This window comes from Apteryx rowi, unplaced genomic scaffold, assembly GCF_003343035.1.
Source record: "Apteryx rowi isolate R43461 unplaced genomic scaffold, aptRow1 scaffold_24, whole genome shotgun sequence".
In the NCBI taxonomy this organism is placed as follows: domain Eukaryota; kingdom Metazoa; phylum Chordata; class Aves; order Apterygiformes; family Apterygidae; genus Apteryx; species Apteryx rowi.
In genome coordinates this window covers 3,417,507-3,440,078 of record NW_020448752.1, presented here as the reverse complement: position 1 = coordinate 3,440,078, position 22,572 = coordinate 3,417,507, and the positions used below count along the sequence as shown (strand labels likewise).

Genomic DNA, 22,572 nt, shown 5'->3' with positions numbered 1-22,572 from the left:
GCACGAGGCTTGCACCCGCGCCGCGACGGCGCTCCCCCAGCCCGGGCACGCCTGACCTCCCCCCCCACCCCCAGCGACTTGGGGTGCTCCGGGTAGTTATTGCACCCGCAGTTCCCGCAGCAGACCCGGACAGTCCCCACCATGGGAACTGGCACCGCCACGGGAACCGGCGCTACTGCGGGAACCGGCCCGCTCTGGCCACCACGTCAACCCCAGGTGCACCCAGGACGCTGCAGGCACACGGGTGTAAGCGGGTGCTGGCGGGTCGACGGCAGGCTCGGTTGCACGCTTCCTCGAGTGTGCTTCAAACATACCCCGAAACGCTGAACAAGGATCTCGAGTGCTTAGAGCGACTGGAACTCTAAAAGCAAACAAAGATCAAAAGCCCTACCTCGCTGCCAACATCTGCGCACGCACGCACACAAAGGCAACAAACATTTCAGGACACGCATCAGGAAAGGAGTTTTATTTACTGTGCCTTAAAAAAACCAAGTGAGCACAGAGCTGTTGTTGAAGAACCACCCAAAGTTTTGTTCTGCAGCTCTTTGGGATACGGGCCCAGAAAGGGACTGCTCCCGCTCCGTGCAAAGCCTCGGACCGCACTTTCCTGGCGGTAACGGCACCCCGAATTGCCCGTCTCCACCCCCTCGGGATCCTCAGCCTTCCTTTCCCTTTCAGGCTCCCTCTCACAGCTCATGAAAGGCCCTTTTGAAGGACTCGCAGCCTCCAACAGTTCCAATTTGCATCCAATTACTCCAGATCTGTATAGAAGTCGTCAGCGAAAGGGAACGGCGTTCCCCAGGCTCCCCGCGGAGGGCAAACGAGCACAGGGGTGCCCCATCTCCAGGGGGCTCAGCCCCTCGGCAGGCCGTTCCTGCAAGCCAAGCCTCTGAGCGGGGGTCCCAAACAGAGCTCCCCCGAAGGCAACACCTCGGAGCTCCGACAGAAGCAAGACCCCTTCTCCGACTGCCGGGCGCACGTGGTCTCCTCCGCAGCCTCCCGGCCCCGGCACGCAAAGCCTTAGGCACACATGCACGCAGCCACTGCATAAGCTAACCCGCACACAACCCTGCCGGATGGATCCTCGGAGATCCGGGGCGGAGAGTTAACTCTAGGAAGAAGCCAAGAGAGTCAGCCAAAATACACTGTTCAGCATCCAAGCTGGTGGCTGGACTGAAAGTCAGGCCCCRGGAAATCCCCTTGCCCCAAAGAGATCCAAGCGTTGCCACTACTGCCTTGTTTTCCAGGGTCAACCAGTGCAGTGCACCCCACAGCATTTCTCAGTCTTTTAGCAAACAAAAAGTCTTTAGCAAAAGAAAAAAAAMCAAAAGTCAAATATACACCAGGAGTAACCAATTCTAATAGGTCAGAAGGCCTGGAGAGTTAGCACCAAGGAGCTCTTTGGCCACAGTTACTTCAGCAGAAGCTGGAATAACTGAGCCGCTTCCAGAAGCCCAGGAGCACTCGGGGGTGCCAATGCTCAAGAGGCAGGTCCTCAGCCCGGGGCGCTGCTGGCCGATACCCACGTCGCGGGCAGCCCCTTCGGCATCAGGGCCGGCACGACGAAGCCATCGGGACGCCACAAAGCAATGCACAAAATCCAGCCGCTGCAGCAGAATTTGGTGGAGAGCTCATCCAGCTACCACTGGTGCCACCACCCTCTGCCAGATGAAACGAGGTAGTGGACACCCCTTTAAATGCATTTGAATCTTGTTTTGCATTTGAGGGTCTTTTAGGTTTTTTTTAAACTTATTGAGAAAGTCGAAAACGTTTGTAATGACTGCGACATACTAATTTAGAACTTACCACAGTGTTAACATTACATTAAATATTTCTGTCAACCTTGAGGACACACTATGTCTATGTAAGGAATTACACTAGCAATTATAGCTAAAGAGGCATGGAAAATTTCAAAAAATATTTTAATGTATTCAGAAGTGATAACTGACATTCTTATTAGGATTAATCTAATTTTAGTAGAGTCATTTCTATCCTCCTTTTGGATAAAAAATGAATTTCAATTTTAAGACCTGGATAAAAACTGGCATTTTAGAAAGTACTTTTAGAAGTCACCCTGCATGATAAGTATGATAACATAAGAAAGTTTAACAAAAAGTTTTTCCATTAAGGAAGATATTTGTTCAACAAAAAGGAAATAGCCATATTTAACAAACTGGACAAACTATTTCTGGCTAACATTCTTCAAAACTAGTCATCTTTGTGTCTAATTTTTAGTTGCAGATAAGACAGATAGAAACGTGTTACTTGTTTCTATTTTTTTCAACTCACAGCTTCTCAGCACGGAATGAATTAGTTAAACTGAATTAAGCAGAATAAACCCAYATAAAAACATCTTTCTTGTGCCTTCAGCAGAGCCTAACATTGTCAAAAAACAGTTTAATCACTTCATATTCCTGTTCCAGGTGCCTGACAGTGAATTCACTCAAGTCCGCAGCGTGACATTATTTAAATCTTCATCAGCAAACATACTGCACTTGTTTATTTTAAAATTAAGTTTTAGAGCAGAGCAAAGTTACAGCCTTAAGAGAGATCATCTACTTCCACTTCAAATTTTAACTCGAAAAAAATTTTAGAAGCATACTTTAGTCTCAGGTAAACCCTTTAAAACAGAATTCTATGCTTGCCAATTAATTCCAGCCCACATCTTTACAAAGAATAGATTTGTTTGACAGACCTGACATCCTTCTGTGATGAAATTACATGTTTAGTTGATAAAGGTAAATGCATAGATGTACAGACTTCAGCATACTACATTCTGAATAAAATACTACCACCACACAATAGCAGCGGAGCACATCTTAACTGTATTAGGAAATGCATTAATTGACAAGTAGCAGAACTGAGCCACCAGTGGAGGACAAATGAGACTGCTCAGCATTCAGCATGATGCCCGACTGCACCCCGTATTTTCAGTGATCTGGAAGCAAAACTTCTGGACAACATCAAGGTTAGCAGAAGCATCAACAGAGAGAGGAGCAAGGCAACTGGAGATCTGAACGCTGGAAAACTGGGGTCAGCCCAAGAAGATGCTCAGAGCCAAGTAAGTGTTACATCTAGAAACAAGGATACAGGAYGTACTCCTGAGCCTACGGTGTGCACACAAGCAAGGAGCTGTTGGGAAACGATAGTGAACAAGTGCAAAGTACAGGAATTATTCAAAGATTGGGAAAAAGTGGGAAAAAGTTTAGTCTATTTATCTTGTCAAAAAGAATGAAAGAGTTTTAACAACTAAGTACCTTCCCAAGAAGAACCTGTGGGRCACTGAAGTTTCCTTTAATACAGTGCAGAAAAGTAGCAGCTAGAACCAGAGGATGCAGACTGACCTCAGACGCATTCATATTATTAAAGAAGTCATACACGAGGGCAACTAAGCATTGAGCAAGCCACCCAGAAAAAGCTGCATTTTCCCCATTTCTTGGGGTTCTGGAATAGAGATTGGTTGTCTTTAGAAAAATGCATGCCGGCCTCATGTATTGGCCTCAGTACTGTTGTACCTGGATGAAATTTAATAGTTTTGAGTGACAAAGGTCCTTCCGGTCTTGATTTCTGAGCAGCTGTTTGGAAGAGCCCTCGCGTCTCTCCAACAGATCATGGAACCAGCCGAACTGAAGCACCCTCTCAAAGCCAAACAAAGCCGCCAGCCGTCGTCTTGCAACGCTAACAGCCTGTCTACTCAGAGAGGCAGCTGGAGAGCCTCCAGGTGCTCCCAAGCTTTTCATCTTCAGAACCAGAAAAGCAACTGGTCCAGCACGCAGGGGACTGAGACCCGCACGACAGGTCTCCGCAGCAGCTTGTCGTGGGAGAACTGACAAGTCCATCTCAGGGCAAGTGTGAGGGCTGAGGAGCACAGCAGACGCAAGAAGTCTCTACTGCTGGCCTAAGAAGAACACCATTTCAAAAGGTATAYGTTGTGGGTTACATAAATCTTAAAAACACCCTAACACCATCATTTACAGGACGCAGGGGCACCCCGCGTCAGGAAGAAGATCCTGGAATCGGTCTCTCGCATTGTTCCACGTCCCCAAGGTCTTAAACCCCTCCACAGTGGTTGTGTTGCCATGGACATGCACAGGAAAAACACGGAGGCATGGTCAACCGGCAAAAACACGCTCAGTCTCCTGAACACATGGAGTATACGGAAAGGAAGGAAAGCGTGCTGTCATGGAAGCGGACTCCATAACCTGCTGCCATTGCCAAGGATGCGGAGCCAGGAAGCAGGACACAGATAAGTCTTCCAGATGGAATTCCCCCACCTCCCATCACCCGGAGCCCCCCCCAAGTTAAAAAAGGGATTAGGCATGTAGGCAAGACAGGAAGTGATTTAAAAATATATGGAACAGGAGTCAAATACCAATAAAAAAAAAAATCCACCCTGGACTGATTATTTTATTTTCTACTGACAGTTTCAGCCACAAAAGCCAATAAATCCTGATTACAAATTTTAAAAGTGCTTCCTGCAGACACTTGGACTATCAAGGCAATTTTGGATTCCTATAACTCCTGTTTTATGATGGTCATACATGTCAACTTTTTACAGAGCCGAGCATTTCAATAAAGATGACCATAAACCTAGATTAGAGATTAAAAGACTGACTCAGAAGTTACGTCAGAGAAAGAAACAAGTTTGCCCACAATTGCCTTGTGATATTTTACCAACTGTTAGGAACAGTTCATTTTTTGATAGTTTTATACCAGCAGTAAATTTTCTGACTGTCGACAACTCGGTGTGTAACAACAACAATTTAAGAAAGGTGAAAGCAGTGCCCGCATCGTGTTAACAGGGAAGAAAAACTCAGTTTGACAGAAGTTGGGAGCTGGCAGTAACCAAAGGAAAGATCAGAGTCTAACTATGATCATCTGGTGGAAAGTTTTCAAGTGTTTCAATGTAATAAGAAGGGAAAGTCCTATGACAAGGAAAAACAAGCACATCACACAACAGCCATTCAGAGTCAGGAAGCTGCAACAAGCCACAGAGCAGTAGCACAAACTTCTGCCGCTCTGTATTTCAGAGCAATTTCTCTCAGGAAGGCTATGCAAAATTGCCTGTTTGCTGAGCGGTGCATGGGAGCGCAGGGCAGCAACGGACCCAAAAAYCAGTAGCAGCATCACACACATCACCACAACTACATCATGAAGAACCAGAACATTAAACCACCTCAGACTGGGAGCTGCTGTCAGAACGGGTTCCTCAAAGCACAGCTGCAAAACGTGGTCCTGGTTCCACCAGGCATTTGGGAGATACAAGGAATAAGCACAAGCCAGGCGCTAATGGCTCACCAACAAAATATATAGGAAATGACAGGTCAGTCTTCGCTTTAGTCAAAGATTGCCCTAGACAGTACAGAAACACGGACACTAAAATTGCCTGACCTTCCTGGTTTCTCATCTCTCTCCCCCCACCCCAGCCTGTCAAATTTCTCTCCCAGGGAGCTCTTCTGTCCTAATTTTCCTTCTCTCCTCTTCACAAGGTCAGCAGCTGCCAAGCAAAAGCACACGAACACGTGAAAAGGTGACAGGAGACCAACAACCATCCCTAGCTCTCAGCAACAGCGGCAGAGGCAAAGCTCTCGGAGGAGTCGGCTGCCTCCTGCATCGACCTCCGAGAGCAGCAAGAAAGGGAAGAAGCAAGAAGAAGGACCACCACAAAGCGGTGCCAGCACCCCACACCCTCTGCAAAGCCAGGCCTGCGCCAACTTCACCCGCAGGCCCGGTTCCTTGACCTGCTGCATCCTCCCTCCAACAACTATGCTCATCTTACAGCCCGATGCAGCTTGAGAGATGCTCCTCCTTTCTGACTTGCTTCTCTTCTCTCTTCCAGACCTCTGCCTTTTTTCAAACAGTAATGACAACCATGATGGAGATGCCTTCTAAATTATGAACAGCGTGTTTTTATTTTGCTCTTATTTACTGGATGAACATGCTTCCTTTTAACGAAGGGTCTGTTGGGGAAAGGAAAAGAAGAAAAAAAAGAGCAGAAAGGAAGAATGACTCATGACAATGCCACATCTCCAAAAACACTTGAGAGCTGTTGAGACAGTGCCAAGGACAAGGGTTGGGATCACAGGAGATCAAAGGAATGCCGGCAGTTTAAAACTGAATCCTCCTCAAAAAGGGGAGAGGTTTGCAGGAGCTGTTCAGAGGAGCAAGGCCAAGACGCAAGTCTACACTCCTGGCTGCCCATGGTATGCCTACTTGGGTACAAAGTAGGCTGTGTTTCTTGGAGATTTAATGACGATTTTAACACTTTGAACACGACCATTCATTTGTTTTCTTTAAAAAGGGGTAAGATAGAACAAACGCTGTGCTACTTTAGCTGGCTTAAGAGGGTGTGGGCTCTGCCCGGGTCTAACCCCTCTCCTTGTCCCTGAGGGCCACCAGCTGAAGAGCCCAGCCTGAAAAGGAAGCGTTGTGCATGCGCGTGCTCCTGATGTCTCAGTGTTAAAAAAAAAAAAATACAAGCTCCTGTTTACAACGCAGCTGGTCAACTCGCCCACCGCCAGCCACAAGGTCCCAAAAGGAAGGAGCCTGGAGCTGAAGCCCGCAGGACCTGCGGAGCCAGCCAGCGCACAGAGCAGGCATTGCACCGCCAAAACGGGGGTCAAGGACAGAGTTTAAGCCTGGAGAAAGGAACCGGCTGAGACCGAGCTCCTGAACAGGGAACATCAGAGAGAGTCAGAGGGGAGAGCTGCAACCACCCCGCCGGTGACACCCATGACGCAGCGGCTGGGTTGAGAGCCGGTCTGCTTTCGCGGGCTCATCTGCTTTTAACAGCAGCCTCCAGGGAAGAAAGTCAAATTTGTTAAACCATCTAGGCCTTTGCCCTTCCTCTTTTGCAACAGAAAAAAGGGAAAAAGCAAAACAAAACACTTCTCCAAACCAAGTCTTAAATTCAAGACATCTGCTGCGTTGCTGGCGAGTCCTCACGGGAAGGCAGAGGAGGAGGAGGAGGAGGAGGAGGAGGGCGGGTGGTCAGAGGTTGCCTGCACCTTTCACGGCAGAGGCCCCGGCGCGCCGGCTCCGGCATTGTGAGCGCCGCGACCGGCTCCGATCCCATTACCGCTCGCCATTGAGGCAGGAGCGTCACCCCTTGCGGGGACACGGGCCATTGGAGCCACCGGCAGCAGCATGAGGTAGTCTTAGGTGCACCCAACAGAAGAGCCCGTTTCGCCGATGAAAAAGTGCCCTTTTCCTCGCCAAATGAAAGAGCCGGGAGCGCAGCGGAGAGCCCTGGGAGCTCTCCACACTGAAGGAGGCCAGTGCCCTTTCTGCTGGTGTCTCTCAAAGTCCATCAAAAAGTCCCATTTACATCAAAATGCACTTCCAGACATGCTTCAATTTTACTTTTCCTCTTTCATCTCTTTCCACCCTCCTACCCCACCTCTGAGAACTATTGTTCACGCGGTGCTTGTGGCATCGCGCGCAGCGCAGAAGGCCAAGAAAGCTGCCAAAGTTAAAGAAACAGAGCATAAAGAATAAAGCTCTAAACTAATCAAGGAGCCGGAATCACTTCTGGTTTTACTCCAGCAAGAGTCCCGATCTTTTTTCCTCTCGTCTCCCCGTCCAAGCCCGGGGGCGAGGGGGGGTCGCCGCCGCTCGTCCTGGAAGGACGATGCTGGCCRCGTCTGTGCCGCGGGGACCGAGACCAAGCCGCCACAGTCCTCGCTGTCACTCCGGCTTTCTGGTCAGGCTCTGGTAGCCACAGATGGTTTTAATGAGCTTTAACAAAAGCCTCAAGCAACGGTTTTAGAATTAAGTTCTGCATCTCGCGCAGAGCCGCTCACGGCGCCTCCTCCCGCAGCCGCCGCGCCGGGCCCCGCTCAGTGCTGCCGCATGCGCCGGCGCTCCCTCCGGCACGGGACGCGGCCACGCTGCCCGCAGAGAGGCCCCCGACCCGCAGCCTCCCCGGCCCCGGCAGCCCAGCAACAAAACACCTGACCAAGGGCTCGCTCGGCGCAGGCACGGCTGCGAATCCCATCTGGCGAGGAAGAGCCTAGGTGGACCTTATTTGATGCAAATCCCTCCCTCCCCAGACCCGTGCCGAAAGCACGCTAGAGAAGCTGGAACGTTTTCTCCCCACGCTGTATTTTCCTTTGCTGTTTGGCAGAGGAAGCTGTTTCCCACCTGCCCCCTCGAACGATTAGGATTTAATGAATCTTTCTCCTCCCAGGCCGGGTTCCTGCGAGGGCTGTATCCTAGCAAGATGCAGAGCCCAGCATTAACTAGCAACAGGGGATCAGCAGAGAAAGCAAACTTTTGCAAGACCCTTAAAAACAGGGCACTTTTCCTGTGTTGATTGACACCAAAACCAAAGAGCAAAATCCATTCCAGACTACGACAAGTGCAAATTAAGTTTAATTCAGGTCTAAATCATTAAAGTTAAGCTCTAGCAGTACAGAGTAATCCAGATGCTTTTCACCAGTGCCCTGTCCACTTCCCTTAACGCGGAGCTTTTTCAGTCCTTCCTTCCTATTGTCAAGTGTCTATTTTTAACCCCAAGCATTATTTCTCCCCGCATGACTTCAGTAAGTCCCTGGGGACAGTATGAAATTGCTGAGCTTGTACACGGCAAAGTGACTCAACTCTCACCTTCAGAAGCGCTACGGAAATCAGAGGACTAGTAAATTTTTTCCGTTCACATTTTCTTTTCTCCTTCCCGCCAAGCTTTGTCTAGGACTAAAAGCAAGGGAAATTGCAGAGAAGTAAAACCTACGTCCATCAGCAAGCAACACGATGGCAAGCCATTTTGCTCCCTTTTCTCTTCCAGTGCCTTTATCGCGGGGCTAGACTTTCCTCTATAGCAGCTACCTTGAAAAAAATTGCATTAATAGGTATATTGCCAGGGTAAACCAAGGTCAGAACTATCAGGTTAAAACTGGGCTTATGAATCGAGGCTCCTGTTCGCCAAGCATGGGGAAAAAGGGAGCAAAGCTGGTAACGATGCAGAGCCAGGGACATATCCCTGTGCAGCGCAGACGCGATGTTTTCCTAGCGGGGCCCTGGCTGGGCTAAGAACACCAGATAACAACCACATCATCACTCACTTTCAGCTGATTTTTTTTACTGCTGCAAAGCAATAATTAACAAGAAGGTCAGCAGTGAAATAGTTTAAGAATCTCTACCTTGAGGAAAGTTTACCAAAACAACGCAACATTTTTAAGGGCAACGGCCACCTTCTTTGACTAGATCACGAAGCGTTTAAAAACCCATGTGCTAAACACCCGGAGATAAGCCCGTGTTCCRCTGCACTCGTAACGCTTGCGCCGCATTAGCCAGATGTTTACATTACTCGGCATAAAGAACCAGTAAATAATCATAGATACTGTTGCTAGAACTGATGCTCTCGACAAGAAAGCCCAGATGCCAAAAAACAGGGTCCCGCAGTGCAAACATCCCAAGGCAGCAAGAGCTCCAGGGGGTTCGGGGAAAGAACAGGCAGAATCCCCCGGTCCAGATTCCAGAGACCGGCCTGCAGAAGACAATGGAGAAAGCGCTGCCAATTCTGGATTTCATCCCGAGTCCCGCAGCAGTCGACATTTTTCCCAAAGTCCCAGCTCAGGGGCTCATGTAACCGGGAGAGAGTCTCAGCGGCAGCGCGCAAGGTCTCCTGCTCCCACGCGCACAGAGGAACGCCCTAGCCTTTCGGACACGCTCTGCTCTCCAAAAGACGCAGGGGAATCCGGAGCCACCTCGTTTCGAGTTGTCTGAAATCGCTGAAGCCAGCCACGATTTTCGGGCTGACTCGCTGGTTTTGCTCGCCGGCGCTGGCAGCGCTTTGGAACGCAGGCGGCAGCGGCGGCCAGGCGAGGCGGGGAAGGCAGCAAGCAGCTGGAAGCAATTATCCCGCTACTTTTGTATCTGTCACCCTCTCAATACTTGTGTAAGGAAACCATTTGCACTATCAACAAATCTCTTTATCTTTAATAAACTAGGAAAGTGATTCTCTCCCCCTTCCCCCAGCAAAAAGTAGGTGGCAAAGGCTATTCGGAAGAGGGCTATGGGGTGAGGTCTCTCCTGCTAGGTCTAAAACACACAAGAYGCGAACTGGGTGCACACCGGAGGGCACAGGGAGAGAGGTACCTTAAGGAAAAACAGTGTTTTTAAAAGAAATTTAGAAGTTCCTTTTCTCCATCTGTGCACTGGCACAAGGCTGCAGCGTTAGTGCTTTCTTGCACGTCTTACGACCTGTGAACCTTGAACTGCTTTACAGGCAWGGATCAACTCTTGGAAGCACCACAGCATAGTCCATATCCCTCCAYACGAAAACCATATCCCTCCATACGAGAAAGGGAAAATAAGGAGGAGAGAAAGGGATTTGCCTTGGGCGGACAGCGAGAGCAGCCACCTGCAGTCCTCGCCCTCCACGGGGCACCTGAACCCAAACCTGGGACGGGGCGAGGGGGAGCGACTTAACTCCTTGCCCAACTGCTTCCCGCAGCACCTCCGCGATCCCGCACCGAGGCGGACAAGCACGCGCGGGACCCTAGGCTCCATCTCCACTTTGGAAGGTTTACAACCAAAAYGAGACCGACACAACACGCAGGCATCTCAGCGCTCGGGAGGAGAAGACCACCACGGAGCAGCATCACGGACCACGAGGAAGCCCGCGTCGCCCCCCACCCCCCCCCGGGTCCCCCCCAAACCACCAGCCGCTGCCCTGGAAGGGGGCGCCCGGCGCCGCACGGCCACRTGCCGCCAGCCCAACGAACCGCGGCGGCTTTGGAAAAGCCTCGTGCCTCCCCTGGGTGTTATGAAACCAGCCCGAAAGAGGAGCGTGAAACCGCCTGCCGTGGGTGGGAACACCCAGGGCTATACGAAGAGCGCGCTGGGATTCCTGCACAATATGGGAAAGCATGTTCCTCTCCCCCACCCGACACACACCCTGGCAGGACTTTTTTTTTTTTCCGAGAGATATTGGATAAGCCCAACCAAAACAGCCCTACATAAAGGGGGTAATTAGGGAAACAGTTCCCATCCTGAACCAGGCCTGGACAGAGATCAGAAGCGTAATGGAGCGCTCGGCCTCCCTGCTACCCGGAGCCGCGGCTGCAGCGGGGACGGCCACGGCCCTCGTGCCGACAGCGGCTGCCCCGCGCCGCCCCTCGGCACCATCCGCCCGAGCAGCTTTCGGGAGCAGAAGTTTGATTTTGCAAAAGCACACAGAGGAACAGCCCCCGGGTCCTTAGTTGATCCAGGGTGGCAAAAACAAAGACATAAAGCCAGCGGGCTGGTGCRCGAGCTGGGGACGCCTTACGCCTCCGCGAGAGTTTTTAGCCCGGCAGGGTTTGCATCCTTCTCCCTGCCTTTCCCATGCAGCAGCAAAACCCAGSGCCTGATCGAGGAGGGTCCCGGGGCCGGGCCGAGTGCGGGGAGGGAAACCTCCGGCCGAGCCGGACCTTCCCGCGTGCAGCTGCAGCTCCTGCCGCCAGCTGGCCTTCCTCCGCTCCTCCACCTCGCACGGTCCCTCTCCTCGCTCGGCCGGGGGGAAGCAGCCATCCCGCTGCAGCGACGCGCAGAGCGGAGGAGGACGCGGGAGCTTCCCCGGAGCTTTGGTGCTGGCGGAGGAGCGGGGCGATGGCGAGGCTCAAGGGCCGCACCACGGACCCTCCCGCCACCGACCTTCCTTCGGCTGAGTGGAATTATCCCGACAGGCTGCAGCTGCCCCGATTTTCCCAGCCGCGGGTTGCAGAGGACAAGCTAGGGGAGAGGGAAGGGCGCTGCCGAAGAGCGCCGTGCTCCGGGTGCGCGCAGGCCACCAGGACGCGTCTCCGCAGAGTTTATGCGGAATAAGAATAACGCAAGTTCGAAAACAAACACAGCTGAAGGGGAAATTCCAGCCGCCTTCGGCTCTTAGCACCTCCAAACGGCTTCCTGAAACTTCAGCCCGGGAAAGCGGTGCCCTCGCCTCCGCCACGCAGCTGGGAGGTGCAGCCCTCGCCTCCGCCGGGTGCAAACAAGGGCAGCGTCCTGCCCACGGGGCGCACGATGGAGAAATTAAATTTCTCCGGCAGGAGTTTCTTCCGAAGGGCCCGCTTGGAGCTCCCCCGCTAGCTCTCAGACCTCAATCCCAGGCCCCAGCGCTCCCAAGCAAACCACCCGCTACGCAGCAGGTGTGTGGTCCGGACCAAAATTTGCTCGGGATTCGAGTTAACATCACGAGCCTCACTTCGCTCCGGCCCCAGCGCTTCCCAGAGGGAAAGGCTGCTCGCTGATGCATCAGCCAGACCTTCCCCTCCCACGGCAGGGGAGGGCTTTTTTTTTTTTTAATTCTTCTTCTAAAATAATTGACTAATTGGCCAAGCCCCAGTTCTGTGCTCGGAGTGAATTCCAGGTTCGCTCTTGCATGAAACGTTTATTAAATGCATCAGAGCCGGAGATCAGGATAAATCACAGTGCCCGGCGAGCCAGAGAAACCGGGCGGTGCCCCGCGCCGGGCGCCAGCGCCAGGTGGAAATTTCCCATCGCGCCCAGACGGAGGAAGCCCGAAATTAATCCCTGCTGTCACCCACGGTGCACCGCGGCCCTCGGCCGGGCCGGCCTGCCTCCCCCACATTCCCGAGCCTGGGAACGTCACCCTGGGGGCTGCCACCAGGCCATGCAAACAGGGGGAAAACGGGAGCGCAGGGCTCTGGGAACGGCCCCCATCCTGCTCCACGCGGCCTCCCGGACGCCCGTCACCGACGCGGCCCGGCTCACCTGCCGGACGCAGCCCATCCGCAGCCTCCTCCCACCCCGAGGCGGGGGCGAATCCGGCTCCCGGCGGAGCGCAGGGCTCTCCCTCCCTCTCCTCCGCCTCCCTTTAATCCCGAGCACCGAAGCAGACCCCTTTTAGGGGAAAAAGTGTAACGCAATACCTGGAAAATTTCTCCCACCCGCTCTTTGCTGCCTGCTGCCAAATTTAAAACATATTTGCTGCTCGGCATCGGAGAAACGTAACCTGCTGCTTAATTCCAACACGCTTATTCTTTGGGGGCAGCGAAAAAATCCGCACCGCCACTCCTCTCCTTACACGCTGCAGCCTCGCCGGCGGCAAGTGCCAAACCCTGCCGGGGGCCCGGCCGGGACCCCGGGGATGCTCCGCTGCGGAGCTTTTCGGAGGTGCCCGAAATCCCAGGCTCAGTAAGCGCCAGCGCAGGGGGACGGCAGCCCCGAAGCCCTCGAGACGCAGGCTGCGGGAGGGGGACGCGTCTGGAGGCTCGGCCCCGGCACGCGGAGGCTCCGGAGCCGCGGGAATTTTCCAGGGGGGCTGCGTTCACAAGCACAGGCCGCGGGAGCGGAAAAAGCCTGCGGAGGGCCGGGGCGGCGGGGGCTCGGGGCCGGGGGCAGCGCGCGATGCGTTTAGCAGACCGAGCGAGCCGACGGGGCCCGTTAAAGGAAACAATCTGTAATGCAATAATTATTGTGTCGTTTCTCTGGACTCCTTCCTAAGCCTCCCTCCGCACAGGGTCGGGGTTGGAGCAGAGCGGAGCGGCTCGCGGCCGGGACTCTGGCGCCGGAGGGAAACTCCCGCGCCGGATGGAAACTCCCGCAGCCCGGGAAGCGGGTCGGGGCGGCACAACAACCTCGGAGCTGGGATGCGGCCGAGCGAAGCCGCGGGCTGCCCTGGGACCGGCTGGGAAAAGCCGGCAGCAGGGCGAACACAGCAGCCGGGAAAGAGCCGCCAAGAGGCTTTGGGAGCTGCTGCTCCCACGGCGGCGGGAAGCGACTCTGTGGCTATTTGCACGGCGCCCGATGCTCCGGAGAGGCTCGGAGCGGCCGGCCCCGGGCTCCCCCGCGGCCAGGGGCACCCGGCTTCGGGAGCCGCCTCCGCGCGGGCCGGCAGCGCCGCCTGCATCCGCAGGCCTCCCGGCTCCCGCTGGCTCCGCTTTTGTGCCGCGAAGTTCTCGGCCGCACATCTGAGGAAACCGGCAGCCGCGAACAACAGAGCGAGCGCGCGAGAGAGAAAGCGACACAAATCCCCGGGATAATGAGCCCAGAGGAGGGAGACGGTGGGCTCTGTCTGAGGAGGGAGCCTTGCTTTTATTGGAGAGGCCTAAAAGGGCTATAAATCCTCGGATTCAAAGGCGAGCTCGAGCTCTTTCAAGTCTGCGGAAGGCCTGGGATGTGTCAGCCGCGAGGACTCGCCGCGCCGCGTCCCCTGCTGAAGTGGCCTCTTCAGCAAAGCCGCTCTGCCGCTCGGGATATTACCCGCAGATCCTTTCCATATGCCGCCCTCGCCGCTGCAGACGGGACACCCCGCGATCCCTCCCCCCCCCCCCCACCGGCTTCCCGGGAACCTCCCCCGCGCCGGGGATGCCGCCCGGGAGCCCAACGCCTTCCTGCCCTCCGCGCAGCTGCAAAACGCACCGGGAATTGCCCCCTGAAATCCAGGTGGGGAAAAGGGCTGGAATTCCCGGGCGGGGGGGGGGAGCCACCGGCCTCCCCCTCGCGTTCGGCTGCGTTACTGCAGCGCGGCCAGACAAAGAAACCCCGCGGCTCCCGGCGGCACCGGCACCGGCACCGGCACGCTGCACCGGCACGCTGCCCGCGAGCCCCCTCGCATCGCCGCCGCCGCCGCCCCGGCGGCCCGTCTCCGCTTGCAAGCACGCGCTGCCCCGGCCTCGCATGCACCTTTTAGAAGCCCGCTAAAACACCAAAACTGGTAGCAAAGAGAATAAAACGCCAGGTCTTGGGCTTGCAACCAACGTGCGCCCAAGCGCAAGCGCAGACGCTTCTGCGAAGCAAAACACGCAAGCGTTCGGTGATCAGTATTAACGGTGCAAGCGCGTTTATAGCTGATAAACAGCAAAACCCACCGCGTTTTGCTCTTCCTGCAGCGCCTCCCCGGAAGCTGCTGCACGCGGCGCTGCCCGAGGCTCAGAGCGGCCGCGACGGGGCTGCTGGGACCCGCAACTTGCTCGGGTCCCATCACGGCGCCGGCGAAGCCGCTCCAAGGCGGCAGGGACCCCTCGCACGGGGACACGTGCCTCCACCAGGCCTTCGCGTGCCCACGGCCGGCACCGGGCAAAGCGGCTGCGGACACACGCGTCTCCCCTCCCGGACTCGGTGACCAGGAACCCGGCCACCGAGAGGGGACACTTCCCACCTGGTCCCACTCCGCGCCCTCCTCGCCTCGAGGGAGGCGGGAAGGATGCCCAGCCGCCCTCGGCCCTCCATCCCTTTGGGTGCCAGCGCCAACCACAGCAAATCCCCTTCAAACCGAGCAAAAAAGCCCCCGAGGACCCGCCAGCAGCCGCGGAGCACGTCCAGGAGGCCACCGCACCAACGTGGCCGTGCCACCGCCGCCACCGCGGATCCGGCCCCCTGGAGCACCTCAAGCTCCGGGACCTCGGCTCAGCAGCTCCCTGCCACCAGGAGCCACGCCACACCCCGGTGCTGGGAAAGCCTTGCCTCGGATACCCGGAGCAGCAACAGGATGTCCCCTTGATGCCGGCTCACGCGGCACTGCATCCCCCCCAGCACGGGGAGACGGGGCCACCTCAAAGCAAGAAAACTAAGAGAAGTCTGCGGTCGGAGGCACCCGGCTCCTCCTCGGGACTGTTCACACCGGAGTTTTGCAAGCTGCTAACAAGACCAAAGCGGCTGCACCTCGGCTCTGGGAATGCGGGGAGGGAGGAGAAAGGGCTCGTGCCTATTTGGGGGGAAAAACCCCAAGGACGGTTCTGGAGCGTTGCTCCCCGGCCTTGCGGCCAGGGCCGGATAATCGCTCCTCTTTGGTCCTCTCGTCTCTAAACCAGAGCAGAGGCGCGGGAGAGCCGGCGCCCGCCCTGCTTCCCCGGAAAAGGGGAGTGGACGCCCCCGGGACCCGTGCTGCGGAGCGGACACGTTCCTCCGGCGCTTTCCTGCCCGACGGCGGGTTCAGCCAAGAACCGTCCGCCTTCAAGCAGGGCTCCGCACGGCCAACGCGCTCCCGTCTGCCCGGCTGGGGACCCTTCGCCCGGCGGCAGCTGCCACCCGGAGCAGCGCCGCGGGCGAGACCCGGTGCGGCGGCCGCCGTCAGAAAGGTTATTTCAGAGCAGCGTGGCCAGGGATAAAAATAGCCGGCATTTCTGAAGCGCAGCTGCCGGGCGCGGGGCCGGGCCAGGGTGGCACCTGAGCGGAGCTATATCCAGCCCGGAGGCGCCGCCGGGGAGAGTCACCCGGAGCCGCGGCCGGGTCCCAGGTTCTCCAGACCTTCGTGCAGCGGCGGCCCGGTGCTGCCGCTGCCGGGTGCCCAGGGGAGGCAGAGGGACGGCGGCTTCGCTCCTCCCCACCCCGCCGGGCTCCGCGCAGCACGTGCTACGGACGCACAGGAGATGCTTCCCCACAGGAAACCCCAAGGAAAATCACCCCCAAGCCGGAGCCCCCGCAGTCGCGGCGGATCGCAGGAGAAGGCGGCGGTGCCGCGCCACCCTCCCTCCCAGGACGCCACGGCTAAAAGCGATGCAAAAGCCCCGATTCCATCGCCGTTCCCGACGCGGCTCCCAGGAGCTGCAGCAGCTGTTTTGCTCCATGGAAAGCTCCAGCTCCTTTTACAATCAATCAGCCACCCCATCACAGCTCTTGCTTTCTTTTAAAGGAAGCAGTTAAATCCATTTTATAGAATCCAGTGGTATTTACCCAGCTACTGCAACAGCCGCAGCTTCACGTTCACTTTTTTTTTTTAAATTTAAGTTGCTGCAACCAGCCCCCAAAGACCCCCGAGGAGCCCTGGGTGCTCCCTTCCCGCAGGCCGAGCGGCAGGACGGGTAACGGCACTCGGAGAGGCGGCCTCGCGCTTCCTCCCAGGTCCTGCCCCAAACCCGCCCGCGTCGCCCCGGAAAAGCGGCGGAAAAGCAGCTGGAGGCGCGCGGGGCCCTTCCCGCCTGGCCCGCTCGGGAACGGCTCCTCCTTCCAGAGGGAAACGTGAACCCCACTTCAGACTGTCCAGGCTTGCTTAATCCAACCCAGGCTCTGGAGATTAGGAAAAGCCCCTGGGATACGCCAGGCAGAGGTGCACGCGCGCCACGAGATCCGTTACACTGCCATCTGGATATATATCCCAAGCCCCCATCATCCAGGGACCACGGCTGGCAGCGCCCCGCGCGGGACCGCTCCAACGGAGGAGCGGGGTCTCCAAAGGTGCAACGAGCCAAATGCATTTTTTAATTAAAAATAAGCGGCGCGTTTTCAATATTTCCCAGCTCCTTATACCGTGGAGCGCCTCGTGCACCCACCAGTACGGTAATTAAATTACATCTGCTCCGACAAGTGTTAGCGCAGTGATGCAAAGCTTCAGGCCAGCTACTCCCGTCGAAAACAGCTTTCCCGCAAGCACTTTGTCCCTCATAAAAGGCATTAAAAAAAGCAAGGAGACACCAGGCTTCAAACTCAATGCTTACAGAATTCAATAGGACACCATAATGTCATTAAAGACAGAATAAAAATACCACAAAGGATTAGACTTTTGTCTGGGCCTGGTTTTTTCCTCTCCCCCCCCGCCCCCACTTTTTAATGCATTTATTTTGTTTTTAGAAAGTTGCTCTATTGCTCCACAGAGCTAGCAGGCGAGCAGAGCCGAGTAAAATTTATATGAGGGGAAGAGAGAAAAGCAGAGCTGAAATGACCGATTCTTAAAAGCTACATGGATGATGTGTCCCATTTCCCCCACCTCCTTATTAAAATGCTTTCTGGAGAGGCGAATTCCAGTCTGAAATGAATTTTCCAAACCATATTTTATTAGGAATGCTTCCTTTTAACGTTCGGCACAGGAGCCCACCAGGGTCAATATTTCTCCAAAATTATAGCCCAGGGATTTCACAAAAGACTTAGCCAGAATTCCTTGTGCGATTCCAGGTTGTTTAACAATAGCATACCCCAACCAACAACCCCAAACGCTAACTGCTAAGTAGCAAAAGGGCTGATTAAATCATTGGAACCACACTCGGGCTCCCCCCTCCCGTAAACGCGGAGAGCCGCTTCCAAAAAGCCCCCTTCAGACATGATGGAATAAAATTAAAACCATATTGGTTCACCGAGACCCCTTGAAAGAGGCTCTGCACACATCCCAAGAAAGCTCGCTTAAAGGGGATCTCATTTAGCCTGAACTTGTCCAAAGCAGAGGTTTGTGAAAATTATAACCTTTTAGCCAGCGAAAGCTTTTTTTTTTTTCCTTTTTTTTTTTTTTCTTTTTTAAAGGCACACATCCTCCCCAGAGTTTTTCACACTACAAATACAGCAACAACTTCACTTCTGGCCTTCAAACAAACAAACACCTAGAGACAAAAAGGAAACTTTTTCCCCAGCACAGAGTACAGTGCTGCGGAAAGTAAACGACATTTTAAGTAAAGATTAAGATATTCTTAGCTCTTTTAAAAACGTTAGGAAATGGTTCTTCATCTCAGAAGTTTTACCAGTGTCCCTTTAACACCAAAGCTATTTCTTTCCCCCAGAACAACCCAAAACCGCTTGTGACACACCAACGAGTCGGAAACCCGCACTTCATAGGAGCGGCAGAACACTGCCCAGAGCGAAAGGGGACAGAAAAACATTTTCACCATTCACAGCGACGCTATCAAGGCCAAACAGTCCAGCGCACGACACTTTCCCTTGTATCTGCTGGAAAATTCCACTTGGCGTTGTTATTTTTAAAGGCTTTAGGTCTGTTCCGAAAACGAGCGTCCAGGCCGGGCGCTGCTCAGTGCGGCGGGGCAGCGCGCGAGGGCCAGGTCCGGTAAAACACGGAATGCCGCGGAGGGCGCGCGGGGGGTTTTCCCGACACATCTGCGGAGGGAGAGTAATCCCGACTAACAAAGAGCGCGGCTTTCCGGCAAAGCCGAGCAGGACTTTTTTTCCCCCCCCCCCCCAGCCTGCAGCTTTCAACCCTTTATTTTAAAACTTGCTGGTTCGATTGTATTCGCTGGCGAGAGCGGCTGTGAGGAGGGCACCGCCTAACCCCACGCAGCCTGCAAAAGCGGAGGCAACAGCACTATGGTATAAAGGGGAAAAAATAAAATAAGTAAAAGTTTGCCCGGCCCTCGGTAGCCCTCAGCAGCCAGCACGGCTCCAGTGCAGGCGGCCGGGAGCGGAGGAGGAGGAGGGTCGCGCACCGCACACCCAGGACACGATGCTCCGAGGCCACCGACGCGCCGGGAACAGCAGCACAAGGACAGGCTCTGGCTGAGGTCCGCGCTGTCGGCGGCATTGGCAAAGCTCACCGGCTTCCAGGGCTTTTCTAAGCAGGAACATTACCGCGGCATCGGGCAAAAAGAAGAGTTTCTCCGGCCTAGCGCAATGGGCGTCGGGAAGCGCTCCACGGAGCCGAGACGGCGCCCGGCCATAGGAAGGGACTGCCCGGTTATTTGGAAAAACTGAGATTGAGAAAGAAAAAGGATCCCCTACCGCCCTCATCCCAGAGAGCGACCCCATCGGTCCCGGAACGCAGCGGGGCTCCGGTGCCTCCGGCCCCTGATGCCGCGTGGGAGCCGGCTCCGTGCAAACCGGCTGCCCTGCCACTTCCRCTTCGGAAAACGTCACGGGGATTTCGAGTGGGACAACCGGAGCTCCGAAGTCCACGGGAGCCCGAGGAACGCGTGACCCGCACCCACGCTGCAGGTCACCCAGCGCGGGGTCTGCAGGGGGAGGACGCGGGACGTCCGCAGGGAGACGCCTCCGACGGGACGCGGCCCCAGGCTCCAAAGCCGCCACGGCCTGCCGGATCCGGGCGGCAAGTCTGCTCCGGCGGTCCGACACCCTGAAAAGCTCCCTGGCGCTCCTGCCCTCCAGGAGGGACAGGGAAAGCTCTCCACCACCACGCTCAAAGCAGAACCGCGCTCCAAGCCGGCGGAATCACCATTTCTCCAGACTCTTCCCAACTTCCCAGGCCTCGACAGCGCAATAAAAGCAAACTAAGAAGCCAGGTTGGCTTCGTCGGGCAAAAGGCTCCCAGCCGCGGGGAGAGCCAGCAGCACGGCGCCCCGGTCCCCCCGACCCCTGCGGATGAAACCTGCCGAGCAGCCAAGGGAATCGTCTTTCTTGTCTGCGCAGAGAGGACACGACTGCCAACTGCGCGGCGCAAAGAAAACGGCCGCGTTTCACATGCATCTACCTGCAAGTTTCTCAAGTGAACAGAACGAAGCCAAAGAGATTTCTATCTCTAACTGCCCTTTAAAAAAAAAAAAAAAGTGGTGGTGGTTTCTGGAACCAATTTGCTTTTTCCTTCTCCCCCTCCCACCTTCATGCTGACATAGCAGGCTTAAAAATACAAAATATCAATTCCTAAGGGTAAAAGTTGTTTCATTGTATTTTTTTTCCTCTCCAAACTAACAGAGATATCTTCAAAAGGGGAGGGGGGGGAGAAAATCAGAGAAATCACTTATTGGAATCTAACAGCCACGACAGACCTTTCCCCAGCTTTTCGAATGCACTGAAGCAGAATTCACGAGTTTATGTGCACATGCATGTGCCAATGAAGTTGCCCCCTCCCCCCCCCCAAAAAAAAGAGTTTGGTTTGAACTTGAGTGTCCAGGTGGAAAGCCTGACCAAACTGTTTCAGTTTTCTCTAAACCATTTGTTTTTTTTTTTTTTCTCCTTTACAGGAACATGGAGGGGAAATAATCAAGATAAAAGCAGGATTTTTTTTTTTTAACTAAGAAGAGAAGGGGATAAGATAAACAAACAGTCTGTGATTTACAAGATAAAGCCCAGCAAGAGGGCTACCAAAAACATCCTGATATAATCAGTCCCAAAACATCTACAGGTCATTAGTAACCATGTCGAGTGTTTAAAGATCTTTTAAAGCTTTTAGTTACTTTTTAGTTCCAGGCAGGCTGGAAGAGCGGCTTTCATCGTTCCCATTTTTAAGCTAAGAGCTGGGGTTCGGGGACTCGACTGAATTTATTCTAGGCGGAGCCGTGAACGCCACGGTGCGAGCAGGGCTCGAGGACCCGTCGCGCCGGCGGGCAGCGCTCACGTCGTCCCGCGCGTCCGCACCGTTCCCGTCGCCAGCAGAACCGGCGCCGTCGGGTTTCGGGAGCGCGGAGGGAGGCCGGCTCCCGCCTGCGAGACCGAACTCGTGCGAGCGAGGTCCCGGGCCGCGACGGCCCTGGAGGAGACGTGCGGAGGAGCAGCTCGCTCTGGCCTTGCCCGTCCGACATCCGTGCTGGGGACCGGGCACGAAGCAGGGGCGAGGGCCCCGCTGGATCCCGAGCGACAAACATCTCCAGAGACGGATATTCACGGAGCCAGAGGGGTGGGGGTGTGGGGGGGGAAGCGCCTCTCGTTTCACACCAAGAAAAAACAAAACACGTAGCAACCGATGTGGCACACACCAAAAAAAGCACCTGCTTTGATTCCCCGAAAAACAGTATTTTTCCAAGTCTTTCTCGAACCAAGGGCATTTTGAGGACCTCCTGCTCATCTGCCTGCTGGTGCGCGCTCTGGTATTTTATTATACCGCACGTAAAGAGCAAGATTTCTGGAGCTGGGTCTAATGCATTTACCACGCTTGCGTGCCCTGGGTCACCTAAAGAAATATGCGCTCCTAGGTGCCAGACGGAGGCATTATTAAATAAAGGCTGGCACCAAAGTTTACAATCTTTGCTCGCAAAGCCAATTTATATCCCTCAATACCGACTCCTGGAGTCAACGGGAATAAGAATCGGAGCCAGAACTGCCTCCCCGGCTGCCGCTCGCAGAGCTCAGGTAAGCGACGGAAACCAGGGTTTATTTAGGTTTTAGCAGTTGCCTGTTGTTGTCCAGATTTACTAGGAAGAGCTCGAGGAAGGAGCTCGCCACGGGGGAAGAGCGGGACGGACGGAGCGGGCCTAAAGCCGGAGGCGGCGACGCGGGAGCAATCCTGCGGGCAGGAGCGGGAGCGCGCACACCCCGGGACGGGCTAGAAAGCGTTATCACCAGAAACCCTGCTTCCAGAGAAACCGAATTCCCGACACTCCGAAGGCTGCGAACGACTCTAGGCATTCCTAGATCTCCTCCGTATCCGCAAAAGCCGTCAGAACTTCCCAGGTTTCGCAGCGTTTCCCCCCCAAAAATAAAAGTTCTCACAGAATTTCCGCGCACAAAAGGAATATCGCTCTGGGGTAAAACTGAACCAGATCCGGCGAGGCTTTGATAAATTAACCTCCAGTCCTGCTCGCCTCCAGCCCAAGTTTGCACCGAGCGTGTGAACTGAAAGCCATCTGCTGGCAACCCCCGACCGGCATCCACAGCCCCGCCAGCAACAGCCCTCTTCGGCAAACGGATTTTAAAGAGAGGAGGGAAGGAAAAGAAAAAAAAGAAGAAGAACAAACCAAAAAAAGCCTGATACAGCTCTCGTGTTCCGCACAGTCCAGCCCGGCAGCCCCCCGCGCCGCGCCGCGCCGGGCCAGCGGCGCTCCGCGAACACCGCGCGGGGGAAAAAAAGCAAAAAGGAGGAAAAAAGAAACACCCAAAAGCAGAGCGGAGCAGCAGAGCGGGCTGCGCGGCTCCAGCAGCAGGGAAGCAGGCGGCGGCGCGCGGTCGGTACTCCAGCGCCGTCCGCGTCCGCGGAGAAGCGGTTCCCACGCCCCGGCCCCGCCGGGGCCGCCCGGCGCCGGGGCC

General features: G+C 55.2%; 1 protein-coding gene across 1 annotated transcript in view; it reads right to left on the bottom strand.

Annotated features, from left to right (window-relative positions):
- EFNB1 (ephrin B1) overlaps positions 1-5,933 on the bottom strand; it is a 60,723-nt gene extending 54,790 nt beyond the window's left edge. Inside the window, exon 1 of the mRNA XM_026066170.1 lies at positions 5,780-5,933. The gene's annotated coding sequence lies outside the window, so the exon portion shown is untranslated. The remainder of the gene's footprint in view (positions 1-5,779) is intronic.
- Positions 5,934-22,572: the final 16,639 nt, after the last annotated feature.